Below are 21,406 nucleotides of genomic sequence, written 5' to 3' on the forward strand. Positions count from 1 at the left end.
GACCCACCAAAATAAAAAGCTTCTGCACAGCAAAGGGAATCATCAACAAAACAGAAAGGTAATCTATTGAATGGGAGAAGATACTTGCAAGTGATATATCCTATAAAGGGTTAATATTCAAAGTATATAAAGAACTTACACAACTCAACACACACACACACACAAAGAATCCAATTTTTAAAAAATGGGCAGAGGATCTGAATAGACATTTTTCGTATACAAATGGCCAAAACTCATGAAAAGATGCTCAACACTGTTAATCATTAGGGGATTGCAAATTAAAACCACAGTGAAATATCACTTCACACCTGTTACAATGGCTAAAGTCAAAAACAAGAAATAAATGTCGTCAAGGATGAGGAGAAAAGGGAAACCTCGTGCACTGTTGATGGGAATGCAAACTGGTATAGCCACAGTGGAAAACAGTATAGAGTTTCCTCAAAAAATTAAAAATAGAATTACCATATGATCCAGCAATTCCACTACTGGGTATTTACCCAAATAAAATGAAAGCACTAATTCAAAAAGATATATGCACCCCTACATTTATTACAGCATTATTTACAATAGCCAGGATAGGCAAGCAACCCAAGCATCCATCAGTAGATGAATGGATAAAGAAGATGTGGTCTATATATACTATGGAATATCACTCAGCCATAAAAAAGATTGAAATCTTGCCATTTGCAACAACATGAATGGACCTAGAGGGTATAATGCTAAGTGAAATAAGAGTCATAAAGGGGTGCCTGGGTGTTTCAGTCAGTTAAGCATCCAACTCTTGATATTGGCTCAGGTCATGATCTCACAATTTGTGGGTTCAAGCTGCACATGAGACTCTGTGCTGATAGTGTGGAGCCTGCTCAGGATTCTCTCCTCTCTCTCTCTGCCCTTCCCCCACTCATTCATTCTCTCTCTCTCTCTCTCTCTCTCTCTCTCTCTCTCTCTCAAAAGAAAACTTTTAAAAAAAGTCAGAGAAAGACAAATACCATATGATTTCACTCATATGTGGAATTTAAGAAATAAGACAAATGAACAAATGAAGGGAAAAAAGGAACAAACAAAAACCAGGCTCTTTAAAAAAATTTTTTTAATGTTTATTTATTTTTAAGAGAGAGACAGAGCACAAGTGGAGGGAGGAGCAGAGAGAGAGGGAGACCCAGAATCTGAAGCAGACTCCAGGCTCTGAGCTGTCAGCACAGAGCCCAGCGTGGGGCTGGAACTCACAAACTGTGAGATCATGATCTGAGCCGAAGTCAGATGATCAAACTAGTGAGCCACCCAGGTGCCTCAAAACAGACTCTTAAGTACAGAGAACAAACTGGTGGTTGCCAGAGAGGATGTGGCTGAGAGGATGGGTGAAATAGATAAAGGAAATTAAGAGTACACTAATCTTGATGAGCACTGAAAAATATATACAATTGTTGGATTATTATATTGCATATCTGAAACTAATATAACACTGTATGTTAGTTATACTTGAATAAAAAAATAATTAAATGAATTAATTAATCTAAAGTCTGTTCTAACAGTGGTTGGCGTATGAGAGGATCACAAGAAATCCTCTGCCTCATGAAGAGAACACCAGTGGAATCCCCCCTTGGCCAGGACTCCTCCAGAAGCAGCTAAAAAAATGTCAGTCGTGCTTTTCTTCATCTCCTGTAACCAGGTGGGCCTCTAGGGCAATTTCAGCCCATTAGATGCCTTTTCCTAGGGCTATGTCTTTTTAAGATTAAGTTGGTTATATTGAGTTGAGGGAAGACACCTGAGGAGGCAAATACTGCTGCCCTAGGCATCCATCCCACTAGCAATGAGCGTGCACACGCACACACGCACATGCACACACACAGCCAAAACCACTGCAGCTATGGAAATGACCACACAAACCCCAGATGACTTCTAATGGGCTAAATTTTAGACACTCATACTATGTGATCATTCCTATAGTGGTGTGGTTTCCTTCAAACAATTCCTTTGGGAGACTAAACATGTATTCCAACAAGCCTGTTGCTTATGCTCAGAAAATGGTTCCCCTCAGATCTGTAACCCTCAAATTTGAATTTCTGTGATTATTGGAAGATCAGGAGTTCATTACCTGGGAAAATACAGATTCCCATGCAAACTGTCCTGCATATTGCACATTTTGGCAGGTCCTCAACACACACACAAAAATAGTTAAGAATCATTGTTTTAGGGAGTGAATTTTGATTTAAATAAAACACTTAAGGGGTGCCTGGGTGACTCAGTCAGTTGAGCTCCTGACTTTGGCTCAGGTCATGATCTCGAGATTCATGAGTATGAGCCCCATGTTGGGCTCTCTGCTGACAGCTCAGAGCCTGGAGCCTCCTTTGAATTCTCTCCCTCTGCCCCTTCCCTGCATGTGCTCTGTCTCTCAAAAAAATGAAATAAAACGTTAAAATTTTTTTAAACATTTAAAATTCTTTTGGGGTCAACTCTCATGATTAAGGTAGATCACATATAAGGTTCAAAATAAAATGTAACTATAAATTAATGAGATAAATTTGTGTAGTTTATAAACTGGTTCTGAAGGAAACTAATCCCATTAAAGGAGTCTCATATGTTTGGAATTATTTCTCTTTGAAATAAATGTCAAGCCTCATCAAGATTCCTGATTTTGTCAGAGAGACGATGCATTTCAACAGGCAAATTCTATTGTTTGTTAAAAATAACCTTATTACTATCTAATTCTCAAGCCAAGCACAGACTACATTCAGAATAATGTTTTTCTCCTCAAATACTCATAATCACCATCCCTTACATTTGTATAGTATTTTACAATTTATATAGCACCTTGCAATTTAAAGGCACTTTACAGTTTATAAAGCACTGAGTCTTCTATCTTTTTGTTAGATTCTCACAACAGCCCCATGAAGCTATCTCATTACATGTGATTTCTGAGTGAGCTTTGGACTCCCACTTGAAAGGTACTCTTCCTTCTACAAATCTCCTTGGACTTCAAAGCCTGTTGATTGTAAACATGTAGGGAAAATAATGCAATTATTGATTCTGTCTGATGTTACTTCCCTATTCAACACCCTATCACTTTTTGAGAACTTGCTTTCTTTCTTGGATACTGATGTAGTCACACACACACACACACACACACACACACACACACACACACACTTGTGCTCGTCCATTGGTCATATTTTCAGGTATCTTTTTTTCTCTTGTTTCACGGTCCATACTCCCCAGCCTGGCACCTTTATCAAGCAAATAACCTGAGAGAGAAAGGGGAGGAGGGAACACCAAAGAGCTGTTCCAGGGAACGCATGCCATGTGTAAATAAATGTTCCCCAGGGAATGCCACCCTTCTCATTTTCATCCACTTCCATATCCGTATAGATCTCTTTTGATAAGAGTATCCACCCTTCGGTTAAGTCCTTCACAACAGAAAGCCACAGCCATCCCAGTGGAGCAGGTTAAGTTCAGTGACCACCTAACAAACCCTGGTTGTTCTAGATCCTATTCTTGAGTAAGGGGCATTATTAGCTCTGTTGGATTACTGATGAGATGTAACAGGTTTGGATTCTTGGATCCACTCTAGAGCTAATGGTAATGGTAATGATAGAGAGTTGAAAGACTGTGTCCAAAGGAGCCCTTTAGATGGCTCAACCAAACCTGACTTATCCATACTCTGAAGACCTTCAAACCAACCCTGAGATCTGAATGGCTTGATGAGTAGACTGGAATGACATTCGGGCTGCTCATTTGCCTTTGGAGTTTCACTGAGCTAACACGCTATAACTCCTGGGATCTAAAGACACTTTGGGTTTGAATATTTAACACTAAAGCAGTGAGCGGTCAATAGATTATTTCTTCTTAAAGACTTTTCCTCTATTCTGTCTCCATAGCTATTATTCTGGGGTAAGACCTTTATTCATACCTCTTATTGTTTCAGTCTCCTAATTGGTCTTCCTGGTTTCAACCTCTTGCCTATTTCTGCAAGGTACACTTCTTTTAAGATCTGTGATTATCAAAATCTTTCAGTGGATTTCCAGTTAGAGAGTGGAACCCTAATTCTTTATCTTGGTAGTTAAGCCCACCTAGAGTCTGGCCTCAATTTAGCAGGGAGGCATTACGTCTATGGTTAAGTATTTGGGCTTTGGGGTTAGACAAACCTGGTTTCAGTGGGGGTTCTACCACTTGGTAACTGTGTGACCTTGGGCAAAATGACTAAACCTCTCTAAATCCTAGTTTCATTACTTGAAATGATTGTAGTTGTAATAGTACATATGTATGAGATAATGCATGTAAAGTGCTATGTGCAGGTATTGCACACATATAAAGAAAATTCTAACACATTTTATTTATCATTATTATTGTTTTTCCACCATATCTTCCCCATATTTAGTTGTAGCTAAGCTGATGTAGCTGTCCTTGTTTTTGCATTCTTCCTCTATATGCTCACTTTATTGTTTTTTGGTGATCTTCAGCTCCTTAAAAATTACTTTTTTTCTCTTCATTACTTGTCCAAATCATGCATATCCTTCAATACCCATCTGAATTATCACCTACTCCATGAAGCATTTTTTTCCACCTGAGTAGTCTGTGGTTGTTGTTTCTCCTCTAAACTCTTAGAACACACTTATTGTTTCTACTACTTACATAGATGTTTTGCAAGTTCACACAATTTTATTAAAATGTGTATATTTATTTCATCTCTTTGTTCTATTCATATCTTGAACTCTTGTTGATTTTTTTATGTTGAATTATTTTCTTCCACTTTTCATCTATCAAAGTCTATGTTTTAGGCTATTCTGAACCATATATTTTTCCCAACATTGTATTTTGAAAATTTTAAGATACACAGATAGTTGAAGTAATTATACAGGAAATACCCTTATACTCACTACCTATATTCCACAATTCACATTGTATTATGCTTGCTTTATCCCATATCTATCCACCCCTCTATGCATCCAACAATCAATCTTACATTTTTAATGCATTTCATAGTAAGTTGCAGACATCAGAACACTCACAAATCACGACACAAATTAGCTCCATCTGGTGAAGATTTTGAGGATGATCTACTTTATCTCCTGGTTTTGTAGATGAAAAAACTAAAGACCTAAGATATTAAGCAATTAATTCAACATTGGTTGGTTAATCATCAAGTATATACTGATCACCTGCTATGTCCCTGGTATTCTGCCAGGTCCTACAAATATAGTAATGAACAAAACAGTTCTGCCATCATGAAGCTTACAGCCTAACAGAGAAGATGGGTAATTGAACAGATCATTACAAATAGTTAAATAATAAAGTACTTGGGGATCCAAACAAATCTGGTGGTTTAGAAAAAGGATCCTAAAAGGAGTCACTATTTACTGCTCTGATCTCCAGACCCTTACTCCTGGTGATATCCAAAGACTTTCATGTATAATGATGATCTATTTTTTTCTGTATGAATAAATGACTGTAGTATAGAATTATTCTTGTTGTAAATATAAGAGAAACTTCACAAATTCTTCCAGAGGAGACCAAATACTGCAGGACAGAGTTGAAGGTGTAGTTTCTATGGAAGAAAAGATTCTCAGGAACATGGAGAAGTTAGCCTGAGCCCAGGAGTTAAAGCTGTGAACTTTTTATAAATAGCAGTCTCTCAGGAGCTAGGGCAAAGATGTTCAGGTCAGACTATAGGAAGCATATGAATTCAGGCAAAAGGAACCCTAGACTTGCAGGAAGCTCAATTTAGGGTGGGACCAAAGAATTACAAATACAAGGATTTCATTAAGAGTGGCCTCCTCAGCTGGACTTTGTACCTATTTTCAGACTTGTAATTTCCTAGTAGACTGAGTATGTGTGAGTGAAATATAACTTTATATTAGGAAATTTCTATAGTTTCTCTCCTATTAACTGATTTAAGGATTCTACAGTATCTCTTCCAAGTTTGTACTGTTTGGATCTATTTTTATGTTCTAAGGTAAAGAAATGGGTCCATCACTAGTCTCAAGACACGAGACTAGGTAAAAGATTTATCAAGGCTTTAGATCTGATCTTTGGAATTCTGAAGCCAGAATTTTGCCACTAAGTTAAGTTCATGGATTGAGCATATTTCCCTAAGACTGCCCTTTCAAAGAACATTGTTACAACTGGAGAGAGTAGCTGTCTTCTTTCTCTCTTTTTCTTTCTTTTTCTTTCTTTCTTTCTTTCTTTCTTTCTTTCTTTCTTTCTTTCTTTCTTTCTTTCTTTCTTTCTTTCTTTCTTTCTTTCTTTCACAATCTTTTTAATACTTTTTTGCTGAGGTATAATTGACATATAACATTATATTAGTTTCAGGTGGACAACATAATGATTTGATATTTATATATATTGCAAAATTATCACCACCTGAAGTCTAGTTAACATCCATCACCACACAATTACAAAATTCTTTTCTTGTGATGAGAACTTTTAGGATCTACTTTCTCAGCAACTTTCAAATATGCAATATGGTATTATTTACTACAGTCACCAAGCTGTTCATTACATTCTCATGACTTAACTTATTTTATAACTGGAGGTTTGTACCTTTTTACACTATCAACTATTTTGCCCAACCCCCACCACCCCACCTCTGGCAACCACCAGTCTGTTCTCTGTATCTATGAGCTCAGTTTTTTGTTTTTGTTTTTTAGATTCCACATATAAGTAAGATCATAAGGTTTTTTTTTTTCCTCCATCTTATTTCACTCAGCATAATGCCCTCATGGTCCCTCTGTGTTGTCACAAATGGCAAGATTTTGTTATTTTTATGGCTGAATAATATTCTGTCATGTATATATATGACATTTTTTAATCCATTCATCCATCAGTGGATACTTATGTTGCTTCTATATCTTGTCTACTAGAAATAATGCTGCAATGAACATAGGGGTGCGTATACCTGTCAAGTTAGTGTTTTCATTTTCTTCAGATAAATACCCGGAAGTGCAATTGCTAGATCATATGGTAGTTCTATTTTTAGTTTTTCAAAGTACCTCCATACTATTTGCCACAGTGGTTGAGCCAATTTGCATTCCCACCAACAGTACATGAGGGTTTCCTTTTCTCCACAGCCTCATCAACATGTAACTATCTGTTGTCCTTCTGATAATAGTCATCCTAACAGGTATGAGGTGATATCTCCTTGTGGTTTTGATTTGCATTTCCCTGATGCAAAAGTGATGTTGGGTACATTTTCATGTATCTGTTGACTATCTGTATGCCTGTTTTGAAAAAAAAAAAAATGTCTATTCAGATCTTCTGCCCATTTTTTAATCAGACTGTTTTTGCTATTGAGTTGTATGCATTCTTTATATATTTTGGCTTTTAAGCCCTTATCAGATATAAGATATACAAATATTTTCTCCCATTCAGTAGGTTGCCTCTTATTTTGTTGATGGTTTCCTTTGCTGTACAGAAGCTTTTCAGTTTGATGTGATCCCAATTGCTTATTTTTGCTTTTGTTGCTTTTGCTTTTGGTGTCAAATCCAAAAAAATATCACCAAGATCAATGTTAAGGAGTTTACTGACTGTCTTCTAGGAGTTTTATGGTTTCAGGTCTTATATTCAAGTCTTTAATGCATTTTGAGTTAGGTTTTGTGTATGGTGTAAGAAAGTAGTCCAGTCTCTCTGTCTCTCTGTCTCTCTGTCTCTCTGTCTCTCTGTCTCTCTGTCTCTCTCTTTCTTCTTTCTTTTCTTTTTTATTTCTGTTTTTTTTTTTTTTTTTTTTTTTTTGCATGTGGCTATCCAGTTTTTTTTAACACTATTTATTGAAGAGACTGTCCTTTCCTCATTGTATATTCTTGGCTCCTTTGTTGTAAAGTAATTGAACACATATATGTCAGTTTATTTCTGGACTCTCCATTCTGTTCCATTTGTCTATGTGTTTTTATCCCAATAACCATATTCTTTTGCTTACTATAGCTTTGGAATATAGTTTGAAATCAGAGAGTGTGATGCCTCCAGTGTTCTTCTTTCTCAAGATTGCTTTGGCTATTCGGGGTCTTTTGTGGTTCCATACAAATTTTAGAATTTTTCTTTTTTATTTATTTACATTTGGTAAGTAGACCATTTGTAGATAACCCTAAAAACTTATGGAATGAATGCATGTCATCAACATGGAGGACTCTGAGTATTTTGGATTATTGTTCCCAATTATTCACTCTCCTCCTTTCTTTAACTGAGGACATGTCCCCAACCATTGCCAAGTGATTTATCTCCCTTGTCCCACTGACATGGGGCTTGGTTATGGGATTTATTTTGGCCAATGGTATGGAAACCAACAGAATTTACTCCATGAATGCCAATTCATTTGGTTCTCCCACTTCCACAGAAATGGTCAGATTGAGTCCTAGAATGGAAAGAAAAGTGGAACAGAACTACCACAGTTTGAGACTGCCAACACATAATGTAAGTGATAAAAGCATGTTTACGTTATAAGCAATTGGTGTTATAGAGTTGTTTGTTTCTACAGCGAAGCTGACTGATATATATCAACAAAAGTGTATTGAGACTAACCCTTCCCCAAAGTTTGCCTAGAGTAGGTGAGATACTTAAAAAAGTTATTTTTTTAAGCTATCTATTGCAATATTGAAGGAAGGTGGTTTGGAAATTAAAGGAGACTAATTCAAGTAAATAAGTATAGTATAGAAAGGTATATCAAACCTATATTGGGAAGAGGAAATGGTATTTCCTTGATTTAAAAATCTGTACATTAGTTTGTTATATTCTCTGTAGGCTCCCTAGACAATCCTTCTTAAACTTTCAAGTTTGATTTCTCTCAGAAAAGTCATGGCCTATAAAATGACTAATAGTATTATTGAAAAATGAGGTTGATTTGAATATTTAATAAAATACTTTCAAGCACTCTACTTGAAAATAAATCTTTTTTTTTTCAAGCAACTATCTATGACATAGAAATCAGCAGGCTCTGTAGATTTTTATCTGAAAGTATGGTTAGATTCTCTTCTTATGGATAGAAGTACAGCCCAGCAATGCCTTTTACAAGATCTACTAAACTTTGCGAGGACCATCTAAAATCTAATAGGAGTAGGGGTGCCTGGGTGGCTCAGTTGGTTAAACATCTGACCGGCTTAGATCATGATCTTGCAGTTCATGAGTTCTAGCCCCATACTGGGCTCTCTGCTGTCAGCATGAAGCCTGCTTCGGGTCCTCTGTCTCCTTCTCTCTGCACGTCCCCTGCTCATGCACATGCACATTCTCTCTCAAAAATAAATAAACGTTAAAAAATAAATAAATGAAATCTAATAGGAGGGGTGCCTGGATGGCTCAGTCGGTTAAGCATCCAACTCTTGATTTCAGCTCAGGTCATGATCTCACGGTTGGTGAGATTGAGCCCCACGTCGGGTGCTGCACTGACAGTGTGGAGCCAGTTTGGGATTTTTCTCTCTTCTTGTTCTCTGTCCCTACCCTGCTCATGCTTTCTCTCTCTCAAAATAAATAAACATTAAAAAAATCTAATATAGGAATGAAAAATCAGAGCATTCTAAAAAGTCCTGAATTTCTAACTTATTAACTGGGCCACGATTTTGGAATCTTTGATGCTGTTTTCAAAAGCAAACATTACTCTTATTTAAGTCCTCTAACTTTGTATCCTTGTACTGTTCTGGCTGCTCTCAGATCCCCTTCCCCATCCATTCTGAAAAAGTAAGACCGATAAAGCCCAAAGTCACTTTCATCAAAGCACATACCTGACGCATACTCCACTACCTAGAGCATGAAGGCCAAACTACAACTTGCCATCAAAGCCCTCTGCAAATAAACCCACTATTAGGTGTTAGCTTCCTACAACACAAATCCTCTACTCAAGACTAATGATCTACTCGCTATTCCTCAAATATAACTTGTACTTTTCTGCCTATTCACCTCTGCTCATGAGGTTAGAGATATGTTCTCTCTCTCTCTCTCTCTCACTCTCTTCTGCATGTCCAAATACTCCTTACCCGTCAAGCCCCCACTCACATTTCACTAATGAAGCCATCCATGACAACATAATTACAAGGGACTTGGGTCTTATTACTATCACAAGGAACATGGGATGATACAGGCTTTTGGGAACCCAATATTGCCTGACCTAGTGAAGTCAAAGGACAATAATTTATTACCATAATTTCTTAGGGGCTAAATAGCATGCCCATAAGGCAAAAAGGTAAACATCACATAGAAGCCTATTCTATAAGGCCAGATTCTGCTGTGGGCAATTTAGTTGGAATTTAGGACAAATGCATACACCAAAATCACCTTTTTAAAGTAATGGTTACTGCTGAAGCAATCTTTTAATAACCTGAAGACCCCTTAAAGATTGTGGGTTCTTAGGGTACAAGAAGAGTAAGTCTTGAAGGTGGGGGGATCTGTGCATTCTTTAGAAAACTTATACACTATAAATATTATTTGTAGTCTGTTAGTTTTCGTGCTTAATTTTTTTGTAATAATTATTATTTTCAAAAGGTTTTATGTTGGGGCACCTGGGTGGCTTTGTTGCTTAAGCATCTGACTGTAGCTCAGGTCATGATCTCACAGTCTGTGAGTTTCACGCCCTGCATCAGACTCTGTACTGACAGCTCAGAGTCTGGAGACTGCTTCCGATTCTGTCTCTCTCTCTCTAGCTCTGCCCTTCACCTGCTCATGCTCTGTCTGTCTCTCTCTCAACAGTAAATAAACATTAAAACTTTTTTTAAAAAGGTTTTTTACATTAAATCTTAATGTATAAAACAGATCAAACTTATTTTGATTAAATCAGGACAAGTAGGTCAGGCACACCACTAAGTTGACCTATTGTACCTTTATCTAAAGGTGATCTCTGCTTCCCTTCCACGAGTGCCAAGTGTCTAAAAAACAGTTTATCACTTGTCTAGTCCAACTCTGCTATCCAGTCTAAAGCATCTCTGATGATTTGTCATCCAGCCTGTCTTCAAATCTAAGATTTTAGACTTCCTGTTTGGCTGAATCTGAGCTATAAGCTAATATTATAACTATTCTCAAAAAGGAGAAGTAGCAGCTGCTCAAATCAAAATCCACTTGGAATGAACACATCAGGAACCTTCAACAGATAGGAATATGTGCCGTTCATGCCAAAGTACTCAGACAGCAATGAGGAAAGGGACTTCATGTCAACCTCTGGGTAAGAGCCGACTGCCTCCAGCCCAGTGAAGACAGGCAGGAGGAGTTCTATGGAGTGTGCCTTGGGAAGTGGGACAAGGCTCTTCAGCACTGTCTCTATTCCTCACAATTACTTCAAGCCTCAGGGCTGCTGGCTGTTTGAAATGTCATTGCTATTAAAAACATTTACCCTAAGTGACAGGATCAATCTGATGAAAAGTTACAAAGACGGAGGGTAGAGAACGTTAAAAATGTGTATCACATTGCCATGTTTTCACTCACACTCCTCCCAGGTCTCTCTCTCTTTCATGATGAAGTCCAAGACCATGGATGGGATCTTTCAGGATCACAAAATACATGTATATTTCCTTTCATGGAAAAAGGAACTTCTTAAAAACCAATAATCTTTTAAATGGCATTGTGGGAAGAAGGATTCTTCATGCCAGGTTCTACATCCAAATGAACTGAGGAAAGGTACCATGTGACAGATAATCATGGATAAATACAATAGGAAGCTTAACTTCCTCCTGGAGATTGTCCAGAGCGTCTTGGCGCTAAGCCAGTGTTCCCACTCCTGCTCCTGAGGTAGGTGTTCTTGCTTTCCAACAAACCCTCACAGGCGCCAGGGTTATAAGATAGAAGGTAGAGAGGAAGGCACAACTCTGTATGAAAGGAAGTGATTCATTTTAAAATATACTGCATTTAAATATAATATTAAAGTGAGTATTAGATTCTACACTCTACTGAGTAAGGGTATGGCTGCTAGAAGCCGAAATGGGAAAAAACCCAAAACAACCATAGTTGGATTTTGGTAGATGTGCACCAGCCCATGGGTAAAATGCTAGCCAGGTGCCTAATGGAAGCATGTATATCAGGGAGCACAAAAGAGGAGGGTGTTTCTGAGAAAATACCTGGCAAACCCTCAGAACATAGAACTCAGGCAAGCAGAGCCATGAAACAAATACAACATAAACCTACCAATTAACCACTTTGCTTCTTCTGAATTATGCTGTGAGTGGTAGCATTCTTCCAAATATAGATGGTGGGTTATTTAAAGGGTAGTAACAAGGTGCTGGCATAGGGGTTTCATGTTGTTAATATATGAATAGGAATCATTTAGGCTTCTTGCTGGAGGAGCCCTTGCTGGAGATAAACAGTATGTGCAATTTCTGCTGTCAACAGAACCCAGTGTGGTATGTCTTTAGTGGGATGAAATGACACTGAGCAGTGGCCCTGAGAGCAAGGGGCTCTGGTTGGTAATAGCCAGAATTATATTTAGTCTCCTGAACTTTTGCCACCTTTGCTTTATTCTAAACTCACCTCCTGTAAGTTTTCTACTTAGCTGCAGTCAGTCTAGGTACATAATGAAGGCATTTGCTTTTTCTTTGAGAGCCATAAAATCTTTCTGAGGGGAGGAACAACTGCTTTTTTAAAAACAGAAATTTAAAATCCAATTTATAAATGTACATTTAAAATAATTGAATCCTGTGGGGCACTTGGGTGGCTCAGTTGGGTAAGTCTGATTTCGGCTTAGGTCATGATCTTGCAGTTCACAAGTTCGAGCCCCGCTTCTGTCTCTGTGCTGACAGCTCAGAGCCTGGAGCCTGCTTCGGATTCTGTGTCTCCCATCTATCTCTGCCCCTCCCCCACTTGTGCACACACAAGCTCTCGTTCTTGCTTTCAAAAATAAACATTTAAAAAAAATTTTTAAAGCTGGTTCACTGAAAAAATTAACAAATATAAATGATCCAAAGCCAACCTGATTTTGAAAAAGGAGAGGAAGCCTAAAGACACAGCATAAGAAATGGCGAGAGGAGAGTAACCATCAAAAGAGAAGCAATTTTAAAAATTACAGTTCTAAGCAAGTACATTAGAAATTGTATACTAAATAGATAACTTGCAGGATAGCAGTTCTCAAATTTGGGGGGCTCCTGAAAATTACTGAAAACACAGAAGAACTTTCATTTATGTGGGTTGTATCTATTACTGTTTACCATGTTTGATATTAAATTTGACAACTTAAACAGTATTTGTGTAGTAATTAAAATTTTAAATAATTATAAACCCATTGCATGTTAACATAAATAACAATTTTAGGAAAAATAAAAATTCTGTTCTCCTTTCTAATCTGAAAAATTACTGAGAAGAGTGGCTTCTTTACATTTTTGCAGATCTCTTTAATATCTGGCTTAATAAAAGACAGCTGGGGGTTCCTGGGTGACTCAGGTGGTTTAGTGTCTGACTCTTGATTTCAGTTCAGCTCATGATCTCAGTGTCATGGGACCAAGCCCCATGTTGGCGCTTGCTTAAACTCCAACTCCATGTGGAGCCTGCTTAAAATTCTCTGTGTCTCCCTCTGCCCCTCTGCCCTGCTCACACACAGTCTAAAATTAAAAAAAAAAAAAAAGACAACTGGATTCTCACCTGTTCCTGTACTGAGTTTATTGTCACATGCTGTAGCTTCTGGATACCTCTACTATGTATTAGTGAGAGAATGAGAGGGAAAGACTTGGACACTTGATGTTCTAGGAAAATATACTTTAGAAAAAATAAATGTATATAATTTACTCATTCCAGAATGCAAGAATGCTTCAATATTAGGAAATCATTAGTCATCATAAGTCAAACAAATAAGTCATCATATTAGTAGATGGAAGCATTTGACAAAATTAAAAACCCAGTCCTGATAGAAGTATTCAATAAAATAGGAACCAACGGATACTTTCTTAAAATCATAACATACAAAAATTATGTTATTTCATTAGCATGAATTTATGTATACCCTGATTTTATGATTTGCTTTTAATTTTATGTATGATATAGATGTAGATATGGAGATGGAGATAGAGACAGAGACAGAGAGAGATAGAGACAACATAGAGTTAGAGAAAGAGGTATCTTAGCCCCCCAGACCAGCATCTTATTTAATGGGATACCCCAAAGGCATTCCCACTAAAGTCAGGTTTAAGACAAGGGTGACCACAATCACCATTATTATTAACCTGATATTGGAGGTACAAGTCAATGCTGTTTTATAAGTGAAAGCAATTAGAGTCATAAGAATTGGAAAAGAGGGATAAAATTATCTTTTGGGGGAAAACCAAGAGAATTGATGGAAAACCACAAATTAGAGACTTTAGTTAAGAAGCAGGAAATTAGGTCTCCTCCCACACACTTATTTAACATGCCATATTCCTGTGTATTCTCTGTTTTGTTCCATTAGTCTGTTTTTTTTTCTATTTGTAGACCAGTATCACACAGTTTTAATTACTATAACTTTATGATATGTTTTTATTGTTAGGAAAATCCTAGCCTTTTCTCCTTTTTCAGAGTTGTCTTGATGATTTTCTCTTGTACTTTTTCTATTCTATATGAAACTTAGGTTAAGTTCTATTAAAAAGCCTTTTGATACACCTCTCTGTTTATTGCAGTACTATTTGCGATAGCTAAATTATGGAAGCAGCCCAAGTGGTCATGGATTGATGAATGGATAAAGGAGATGTGGTATGTATATACAATGGAATACTACCCAGAAATAAAAAGGATGAAATAAAAGGATGAAATAAAAGGATGAAATCTTGCCATTTACAACAACATGGTTGAGTCTAGAGGGTATAATGCTAAGTGAAAGAAATCAGTCAGAGAAAGACAAATACCATATGATTTCACTCATATGTAGAATTTAAGAAATAAAACACACAAGCAAGAGAAAAAAAAAAGAGAGAAACCAAGAAACAGACACCTAAAGTATATATAGAACAAACTGATGGTTACCAGAGGGGATTGTGGGGATAGATGAAATAGGTAATGGGGATTAAGGCATACGCTTATCATGATGAGCACTGAATAATGCATAGAATTGTTGAATCACTATATTGTACACCTGAAACTAGTGTAACACTGTATCTTAACTATACTGGAATTTTTTTAAAGCCTTTTGAGGGGCTTCAGGGTGACTCAGTTGCTTAAGCATCCGACTTTTGATTTCAGCTCAGGTCATGATCTCACGGTTCATGAGTGTCACTGTCAGTGACCCATGTCACTGTCAGTGGGAAACCTGCTTGGGATTCTCTCTCTCTCTCTCTCTGCCCCTCCCCCCATCAAGATAACTAAATAAACTTTAAAAATAAATAAATAAATCAATAAATAGCCTTTGACATTATGATTGGGAAGGCACTACATTTACATATTTATTTCCCAGGAGAATTGACATCTCTAAAATATATGACTTCCCATGTCATAGTGTATGCTGTTCTTCTAAGCATGGCCTTCCCTGACCACCCTCTTGTAAATCGCATCCCCCCAACACTCCCTACCCTCCTCCCCTGCTTTATTTTTCTCCATTGCACTTGTCTCCATCTAACATACCTTATAGCTACTTTTTATTTTGTTTATCATCTGTCTCCCCTTTACTAGAATGGAAGTTTCATGAGGACAAGTACCTTTGTTTTCTCTGTGGCTATAAATGGCCCCAATGCCTAAGATGGCACCTGACACTTAACAAGTGCTCAACAAATATTTGCTGATAAATTAATTAATACAATTGGGTCTTCTTTTATTCCTTAAATAACACTTTACAGTTTTCTTCATATATAACTTGCTAATTTCTTGAAGATTTGTTCCAGTTATGTTGCTGCTATTGTGAATTTTATTCCACTTAACTTTCTAATTGATTAGAAATTAGAAAATTTTAATAGTTTCTTACTTGATTCTCTTGGACCTTCTAGATTAACGATCATATAATTTGCAAATATTGTCTCTTCCTTTCTGATATTTATACCTGAAATCTTCCCCTGTTTTATATTTTCATTGGTGGGGCCTCCAACAAAATGTTAAAAATTATGAGTAAGGAGCATCCTTGTTTTGTTTCTAACTTTTAGGAGATGTTCATCATAGTAATTAGTACATATGATTAAATATGGTAAATGGACTTATCAGGTTAAGGAAGTTTCCTTTTGTTCCTAGGAAATAGGAAGCACAAAAGTTTTAAATTTTAATGTACTCAAATTATTAATATTTTTCTCTATGGTTTGTATTTTCTGTGTCTTATTTGAGAAATCTTTCTTTACCTCAAGGTCATACAGACACTTTCCTACATTTCTTTCTATAAATCTGCCACTACCATTTGAGCCTTTGGTGTACCTGAAATTAATATTTGTGGTATTGCGATGTAGGGATATTTTCATTTCTCTCCTATGTGGACAACCATGATCCCAGCGTCACTTCTTGAACAATCCTCATCCACTTGCAGTGATATTTCTATTATACATCAATGCTTGGGTCTATTTGTGACTTCTCAGATGTGTTCCATTAATTTATTCATCTATCCTTGCACAAATACTGCACTATCTTCCTATAATGAACAAATCTTACTACATGATAGGAAAAGTCCCTTATCACATTCTCCTCGAAATTGTCTTTGCGATTCTTGGCTCTCTGTCCTTCCATAGAATTTTAGGATCAGTTTGTCAGGTTGACAAATTAACCCTGTTGAAATTTTTATTGTAATTATATTAAATGTATAGATGAATTTCATGGAGAAGTGCCATTTTCACAAACTGGGTCTCTTAGTCCATAAATGGGATCTATATCTCTCCATTTATTTAGGACTTCTTTTATGTTCTTTAATAGTGTTTTAAATTATCTTTACATAATTATCTTGTGTAATATTTCTTAAATTTATTCCTGGATAGCCTGTAGTTTTTTGTAATTATGATAAATATCCTTTATTTTGTTATATTTTCTAATTGACTTATTACTGGTGCATAGGAATGCTATCGGCTTTTCTAAATGCTGATTTCTCCAGGAATCTTGCAGCATTCACTCATTAGTTGTATGTTTACAAATTTTTGGATTTTCCATGTAGATATCCATATTGTCTACCAAGAAGGACTATTTTCAATCTTCCTTTACAATCCTTTAGCCTCTCCAATTTACTTACCCTACCTCTTGATGAACAGAGGTTCTTAACTTTAATTAAGTCCCAGTTATCAAGATTTTCCTTCTTGTTATTGCTTTCTGTTCCTGTTTAATAAATTGTTCTGTATTTTTCTATGTTCTGAAATCTTTATTGTTTTTCCTTTTATATTTAGATCTACAAATCATCTGGAATTGATTAGTGTATGTAGTAGGAGATGGGAGTCAAGATTTATTTATTTTTCCGTATGGATATCAAATCAGTTCAGTAACATTAAATGAAAAGCCAACTGACAGCCTACTAAATTATGGTGACAACTTGTCATAAATCTCTGGAGATTTGTTTTAGAACCCCCTACTATGTTTTAATGGTCTATCATTTTGTAAATAGCATATTGTCTGAATTACTGTATTTTATGGCAAATTGTGTTGTCAAGTAGCTCCAATATCAATATTCATCAGAATTATCTTAGTATTCTTCAGCTTATCAGTTTCCACAAAAAGCCTTCTGAAATTTTTACTAGTATAATATCAACTGGAAGACTTGACACATTTACAATATTGAGACTACCAACTCATAAATGTGATATATCCTTCTATTTATTTAGGTCTTCTTCAGTTCCTCTAAGTAATGTTTTGTAGTTTTCTGTGTAGAGTCTTCCACATCTTCTGCTAGATTTTTTTCCTAGATAAATGATTTTTTTCTATTATAAATACATATATATGTATAACATATATGTTTAGAGGCGCCTGGGTGGCTCAGTCAGTTGGGTGTCTGACTTCGTCTCAGGTCATGATCTTGTGGTCCGTGAGTTTGGGCCCCGCGTCGGGCTCTGTGCTGACTGCTCAGAGCCTGGAGCCTGTTTCAGATTCTGTGTCTCCCTCTCTCTCTGACCTTCCCCCATTCATGCTCTGTCTCTCTCTGTCTCAAAAATGAATAAACGTTTAAAAAAAGAAAAAGAAAATGATCACTTTTTTTATTTGGGAAGTTTTTCTTTAGACTAATGTAATTTTTTTACTTAAATATTTGAAAATTCACTGATGAAGCCATCTGAGCCTGGAATTTTCTTCATGAGAAAGTTTTAAACTAAAATTCAGTCTCCTTAGTAGATAGAGGACAATTCACATTTTCTGTCTTTTTTTGTCTGTATTGGTAGGATGTGTTTTTCCAGGAATTGTCCATTGACTTAAAATTTCAATTTAACTTTGGCATAAAGTTTTCCATGGTATCTCATCTTCTTAAATTTTTTTTAATTTAAATTTTAGTTAGCATGAAGTGCAATATTGATTTCAAGAGTAAAATTGAGTGATTCATCACTTAAACATACAACACCCAGTGCTCATCACAACAAGTGCCCTCCTTAGTACCCATCACCCATCTAGCCCATCTCCCACACACCTCCCTCCATCACCCCTCAGTCTGTTCTCTATTGTTAAGAGTCTCTTGTGGTTTGTTTCCCTCTCTTCTCTTCCCCCCTGCCACTTCCCATACGTTCATCTGTTTTGTTTCTTAAATTCCACATATAAGTGAAATCATGTGATATTTGTTTTTCTCTGATTGACATATCTCATCTTTTTAGTATCTGTAGTATCTTATACTTATGTGTTTTTTTAATACAAATATTGGTAATTCTGCTTTGTCTAGAATTATTACAACTACAACTGTTTTTGTATCATTGTTTGTGTGTTAGTAAGTCTACCATAACAAAATACCACAGACTGAATGGCTTGAACAACAGAAATGTAGTTTTTCACAGCCTGGAGGCTAAAAGTCCAAGATCAAGGTATCAGCAGGTTTGGTGTCTCCTGAGACCACTCTCCTTGGCTTGCAAATGCCAGCCTTCTTGCTATACCCTCGCATGGACTTTTCTCGGTGCATGAACATCCCTAGTGTCTCTTGTAATCCTAACATCCTCTTCTTATAAGGACACCAGTCAGATGGGATTAGGGCCAATCCCAATGCCCTCATTTTTAACTTAATTACCTCTTGTAAGTCTCTATTTTCAAATACAGCCATGTTCTGAGGTAGTAGGGTTAGAACTTCACCACATGAATTCAAGGGGACACAGTTCCGTTAGCCTGGCCTATCTTTTCCCTTACCTGTAATCTTTTTGTGTCCTATAATGAAGGTGGATATCTTCACTACAGATACATATATTCAGACAGACAACATATATTTGGATTCCTTTAATTTATGTAGACAATCTCTGCCCTTTAAATGGAGTTATTAGTCTATTTGCAGTTAATGTAATTGTAGGATATTTGGCTCAAATCTACCATCCAATTTTTTTTTTCAATTTGTCCAATATATCCTTTGCCTTTTTAAACTCATTTTATGTTTTATTTTGGATCAATTAAGAGACTTTTATTATTTCATTTTACCTCTTCTCTTAGCTTGAATTTATTCAATTATTGTCTTTTCTTTTATTGTTCCCCTAGAGATTACAATGTGTATTCACTGAAAGCTTTATTTTAAGAGATTTAATTCACAAACCAAGCAATTCATCCATGTGAGAGGTCCATGTCAGTGTTATTTAGTATATTCACAGGTTTGTCCAACCATTCTATACCTGTTTGGAACATTCTTACCACCTCATAAAGAAACCAGGTACCATTAATTGTCACTCTCTACCTCTCCTTCAGCCCTAGGCCACCGCTAATCTATTTTCTGTCTTTATAGATTTGTCTATCCTGGACATTCAATATAAATGGATTCATACAAGATGTGGTCTTTTGTGACTGACTTCTTTCTCTAAGCATAATGTTCATACATCTTGTAGCATGTATCCATGCTTCATTTCTTAATTGATGAGTAATATTCCATTGTATGAATATATCACATTTTATTTATCCATTCATTAGTGATGGGCATTTGGGTTGTCTCCATATTTGGACTACTATAAATACCAATATTTGTGTGCCAGCTTTTGCATGGACATGTGTTTTAAATTCTTTTGGATATATACCCCAAAGAAGAATTGCTGGTTCTTATGGTAACTGTTTAGTATTTTTGAGAAACCGCCAGACTTTTTCCAAAGAAACTGTACAATTTCATATTCCTATCATCAGTGTATGAGGGTTCCAGTCTCTTCACATCTTTGCCAATGTTGGTAATAATAGGTCTTTTTTATGACAGCCATCCAGTGAGTGAGAAGTAGTATTTCACTGTGGTTATATTTTGCATTTTCCTAATGGCTAGTCATCTTCAACATCTTTTCATGTGCCCTTTGGCCATTTATGTATCTTTTTTGAATAAATGTCTATTCAGATTCTTTATTTATTTTTAAAATGGGCAATTTAACTTTTTATTGTTGAATTATAAGAGTTCTTTATATATTCTGGATACTAGGCCATTAAAATGTGGAAAAATTCTCTCCCATTCTGTTGATTGTCTTTTGAAGCACAAAAGTTTTAATTTTGTTGATTTCCAATCTATTTTTCTACGGTTGCATGTGCTTTAGTTGTCATTTAGGTTTATACCACTATTTTTTTCTAGGTCTTTTATATTTTTAGTTCTTACAATTAGACATTTGATCCATTTTGAATTAGTTTTGTGTATGGTATGAGGTAAGGGTCCAACTTTATTCTTTTGCATGTATGTGTCCAATTAGATCCAACACCATTTCTTGAAAAAAACTACTCTTTGTTTCATTGAATTGTTTTGGCACCTTTTTTGAAAATCAATTGACCATAAATGTAAGAACCTTTTAAGGTTTTGCTTTTTTTTTAATGTTTATTTATTTTTGAGAAAGAGACAGAGCATGAGCAGGGGAGGGACAGAGAGAGAGGGAGACACAGAATCCAAAGCAGGCTTCAGGCTCTGAGCTGTCAGCACAGAGCTGGACGCAGGGCTTGAACCCACAAACCATGAGATCATGACCTGAGCCTAAGTCAGACACTCAACTGACTGAGGCACCGCCCCCTTAAGGTTTTGCTTTTTATATTTTGCAGTCATTTATGCATATTTGAAGCAGATAAAGTATGTGGAAGTATGAACTTACTGCAGCATTATTAATGGAAAGTCACTATATTTATTTCACACTCATCTTTTTTTTAAGTTTATTTGTTTATTTTGAGAGAGAGAGAGAGCAAGGGAGGGGCAGAGAGAGAATACCAAGCAGGCTCCACACTGTCAGCACAGAGCCTGATGTGGGACTTGAAGTCACAAACCATGAGATCATGATCTGAGCAGAAATCAAGAGTCAGAAGCTCAACTGACTATGCCACCCAGCTATTTCACACTCTTCTGCTATTAGCTCAGGAATTAATGTCTTTATTGAGTTTAATGCTTCTATTATCATGCTATTGATTTCCTTCAAATATTTGGTGATTCTTTTTTATATGCTTATACTGTGTGTGAGATCCGTCTGTGAATGCTTTT

The 21,406-nt window shown here is 36.3% G+C and overlaps 1 long non-coding RNA gene across 3 annotated transcripts; it reads left to right on the top strand.

Moving 5' to 3' along the window:
- On the top strand, positions 1–14,597 carry LOC123383770. 3 transcript variants are annotated; one of them, XR_006593970.1, is made up of 6 exons: positions 1–58; positions 1,533–1,669; positions 2,872–2,945; positions 8,324–8,400; positions 11,403–11,694; positions 14,541–14,597. It is a non-coding gene; the product is annotated as an uncharacterized LOC123383770 (long non-coding RNA). The 3 variants fall into 3 exon arrangements; XR_006593968.1 differs by lacking the exon at positions 1–58 and having other exon boundaries at positions 1,430–1,669; XR_006593969.1 differs by lacking the exons at positions 1–58; positions 2,872–2,945 and having other exon boundaries at positions 1,430–1,669.
- The last annotated feature ends 6,809 nt before the right edge of the window (positions 14,598–21,406 follow it).

The sequence above is a fragment of the Felis catus genome, chromosome A2 (genome assembly GCF_018350175.1).
Source record: "Felis catus isolate Fca126 chromosome A2, F.catus_Fca126_mat1.0, whole genome shotgun sequence".
Taxonomy (NCBI): domain Eukaryota; kingdom Metazoa; phylum Chordata; class Mammalia; order Carnivora; family Felidae; genus Felis; species Felis catus.